The 4,078-nt window shown below is 52.3% G+C and overlaps 1 long non-coding RNA gene across 1 annotated transcript; it reads right to left on the bottom strand.

Annotated features, from left to right (window-relative positions):
• Positions 1 to 1,103: 1,103 nt before the first annotated feature.
• Positions 1,104 to 3,525, bottom strand: LOC106147066. The gene is made up of 3 exons (XR_001231779.1): positions 3,492 to 3,525; positions 1,324 to 1,410; positions 1,104 to 1,232 (listed from the first exon to the last, which is right to left on the bottom strand). It is a non-coding gene; the product is annotated as an uncharacterized LOC106147066 (long non-coding RNA).
• Positions 3,526 to 4,078: the final 553 nt, after the last annotated feature.

Raw genomic sequence — 4,078 nt, 5'->3', positions numbered from 1 at the left:
CGCTTCTCTGTGTTCAGGGCAGAAGGTCCTGTCGCACTCTCTGCCTGAACCCAGGCACAATAAATGCCATGCCATGTTGTCTTTGCATGAGCCTGGGGTCTCTGCTGCTTATTTATGTCACAGGGTTCCTCCTGCCTCTGCCTCCTGAGTAGCTGGGATTACAAGTGTGCCCCACTGCCTTTTTTCTGCTTTTTGCTGAGGAGGCAGGAGCAGCAATCTCTGGACAGTGTCTGGAGTGGCCTACAGTCCAGAGCCAGCCACCCTCGGGCCTGGCTTTGGGTTAGGCAACACAGCAACCATGGGCATATGGTGGAGAGTGAAGCAAGCCCATTGCTGGCCAGCCTGTGAGGAGGGCAGCTCAGAGCACCCCTGCTGCAAACCCCACCTTCCTCACTTGCCTCTTCTGCAAATGTCATGATAATTGTGCCCATCTCAGTGGCTACTGTGATGATTAGAAACCAGATCCAAACCCAGGAGGAGGTAACCTGAGATTAACGTGGACCTTTGCCACTGTTCTCTCATGGGGGTGGCAGGAGAACATGGACTTTGAGTTCTTCTGCTCACGGCCAACTTCTCCAGCTCGGAGCACTATCTGGAATATAACACTCACACAATAGAGAGTTCTGAATGGACAGTGGGGATGGATCTTCCATTAAACAATATAATTGAGTCGCATCAGTCAGCTTTTCCATCGCTGGGACACAATACCCAACACCTACAACTTACTGGCGAGGGTTAATCTGGCTCATGGTTCCAGAGGATTCGTCCATGGTGAGCTGCTCCAAGGCAGGAGCATCATGGTGGAAGGGTATGAGGGAGCAAAGCTGCTCAGGTCATGGTGCCAGGAAGCAGAGTAAGGGAATAGCACCAGAGAGGAAGGGTTCAGGACCCAGACTGAGTCCTCAGTCAGTATCACCCTGCACGACCCACCTAGACACACCCAGAAGTGTGCTTTACTAATCCCCTGGGAGGCTCCTGAGCCAATCAAGTCACCCAATTCAGCTTACCCAACACACTAATTATTATAGCTGTTGAAGTAACCTGTAATGATTTTACGCAAAATTCAAGCAAAGGTTAGTGACTGTTGTGTGTACCTGCGCTGGCTGCAGAGCCATAGGTTGAAACCATGGCTTCTGGTACTTCAAGTTGTGATCTCGATTACAAGTAGGATCACCTGCCAGCATCAGTTGAAATGAAGTCCCACTGGAGTAGGTAGACCTCTGATCCGGTATCTTTGTGAGAGGAGGGAATTTGGAAATACAGATATGCCCACAGCAAGAACATGATGTGAGGACAAGGGAGGGGTGGCAGGGATGCACCTACAAGCCAAGGAACCCAGGCTGCCTGCCACAGGGCCCTTAGGAAGAGCCAGGCTGACCACACCTTGATCTCCAACTTCTGTTTCCAGAGCTGTGAGGGAGAAACTTGTGTTATTTAAGCCACTCACTCAGTTTGTGGTACTTTATTACAGCTGCTGGAGCCAACTAAGCTACACATGCTTGCAAGACTGAAATACAAAGCAACAAGGTCTCCAAATCTAATTCACACTATGCATAGGTGTGTAGAGAATTATAATTTCTTAATTCTTTCTCAGGCCAGGTAGTGCAGAGAAATAACAAAAATATCTGATCCAGTTTAAAACTTGGGAGCAAGCTGGGCATGGTAGCACACGCCTGTAATCCTAACACTTGGGAGGCTGAGGCAGGAGGATCACTGTGACTTCAAGGCCAGTCTGGGCCTTTTGGGGAGTTCAGGAGCAGTCTAAACTACAGAGCAAGGCCTTGTCTCAAAAAAATTAAAAAATAAACTTTGGGAGAGTGTAAAGAATCCCTCAGGAAGGGCCCACTTTCCCAACCATCCCCACCCCCTTAGTAGTCCCCTAATATGAATGGGGGGGGCGCTAAGACTCATGGCTTCTCTTGCCGGTGGGAGGCACCAGGGTCCCTGGGTCATGGGCTGCCCACTCCAGAAGCAGCTGGCCTACTGAGGCCTGCTCGGATCTGCAGCCAGGGGGCCGGCCTTAACCATGTTCTCAGGAACCCTCAGCTTGCTCAGAGCCAGAGAACCTTGGTGTGACAGCTCCCAGTAACCCGCTCCCCGCCCGCAGGCCCTGAGCTGGCCACACCCCCCACCAGCCTGGCTCTGCTGTGCCCCTCCCCCAGGCCTCCCTCAGCCCCCAGGTGTCATGACCTGCCCCAAGGGGAGGGTCCGCTGGATCTACCGTCTTTGCTCAATACTCATCGCGAAGCAGGGACCTGAGCAGCCTCCTCTTGAATTACAGCAGCAGGGGCCAACAGGGACAGACGGCTCCATCTGACTTTGTGACTTCCCTCCCCGAACACCCTGACCTCCTACAGCCTGCAGCTGGCCTCAGGGCGCCTTATGCCATGGGCAGTCAGGCCTGGCCTGTGATGAGCAAAAGGATGGCCTAAAGGAATTTTGAAAACCCTACCTCCCAGCCCAGCCCTGCCTTTGGGCTCTGGGTCACCGCAGGACTTGCCGTGCACACTGGAATCCTGCATCCCTGCCTGTGATCCACATGACCCACGCATTCCGCCCTGATGTTCTGAAATGCACCCTGCGCCCCACCAAGGCAGGACGACGCTTGATCACTGTGGAGGAAGGCCGTGTGCCCAAACAGCTGAAGAGAAGCAAAATTAATGATTCTCCAAACCATGCCCCTTAGAATCACTCAAACCTAATGCAGAAGATGAGCCTGGCCGGGGACAGGGGCCGTGGTACAAGCCATATCTGGTGCGTGACCTGGGCAGCTGATCCAGTGCCCGGAGCCTGTTCCCAGCTGACAACAGGCGACTCAGTATGCTGCCCTTTAGTTAGGGCCCCGGGATAATAAGTCTAAAGCTCTTCCTCTCATTTTCCTTTCCTCTACTTTCCCTCATCCACTAATTTGCACTTCACTTTCTCTTCTGTGCATACATGGAAATGGATATCAGCTGTTTCCGTAATACAGTCTGCATCCTTATATACTTACACATACTTTGTACACACTTTCATTTTATACATGTGTACATATAAGTGAATTTGCACATAAATGTATTCTGAAAACAAATTGTGCACAAGGAAATTTTGTTTTGTTTTGTTTTTCAAGACAGGTCTTGCTATGTGGTTCAGGCTGGCCTGGGGCTCACTATGGAGCCCAGGCTGGCCTTGAACTGGTGGGAATCCTCCTGCCTGTCCTCCCAAGTGCTGGAATACAGCCGTGTGCCACCACACCCTGGTAGAAAATGTTCATAAAGTGCCTGGCATGGAATCAGGCATATGACAGCCACTTAATCAATTATAGTTATTATTGTTATTTTTACCTTCTATAAGAACATTTGGGGGCAGAGAATGACTCAGAGAAGCCCTGAACACAGCACTGGAGCAGCTGGTCAGGAAGTGACAAGCTGTTTCCTCCCAGGCAGGAGCCCATGGGAAGGGCCTTTCCAAGATGGGTGACCACAGACTGAGTGATACAGTGTCTTAGTTACCATCTCATTGCTGGACAAAATACCCCGATACCCGCAAGTCAAAAAAGAAGAGATTTGCTGTAGTTCACAGTTCATAGAGGTTTCAGCCCGTAGTCAGCTGTGTCCAAGGCAGGGTGGCGGGGCAGAGGAGCCTGGCAGAGGAGAAACAGTCCATGGCAGGGCAGGCAGGAGGAGGAAGCAGCCAGCCTTCTGGACTTTTATCCCATCCAGCCTATAAGCCTGGTTGGTGCCACCCACACCCGGGCGGGGCATCCCTTTGTCCACATCCAGCACGTGCTACACCAGTCAGTGAACTAATTTAGTACCACACACTATTCCTGGCATCACACACTTGTGACCCAGCCGGTTCCTCAGAGCCTCACTTCAGGAGGCTTAGGGGGCCATGGAGGCAGGAGCCCTAACAGACAGAAGGGCAGAGGAAGGGGCTGCGTGTGGCGCTCTCATCCAGGTTCTGTCCCTGCGCTGCCTCAGCTCCCCTGCGTTATGCTCCCAGGGCAGATGTGTGCCTTGGGGCCGAACTCTGTGCGGCCCACACACAGCCCGCCCTTGCCTTCCGATTCTGGCTGCTCTGTGTCTCTGAGCCGTCG

Source organism: Chinchilla lanigera, unplaced genomic scaffold (assembly GCF_000276665.1).
Source record: "Chinchilla lanigera isolate Chin_1 unplaced genomic scaffold, ChiLan1.0 scaffold00113, whole genome shotgun sequence".
In the NCBI taxonomy this organism is placed as follows: domain Eukaryota; kingdom Metazoa; phylum Chordata; class Mammalia; order Rodentia; family Chinchillidae; genus Chinchilla; species Chinchilla lanigera.
The sequence above is the reverse complement of the archived record's forward strand: the minus strand, read 5'-3'. Positions and strand labels throughout refer to the sequence as shown.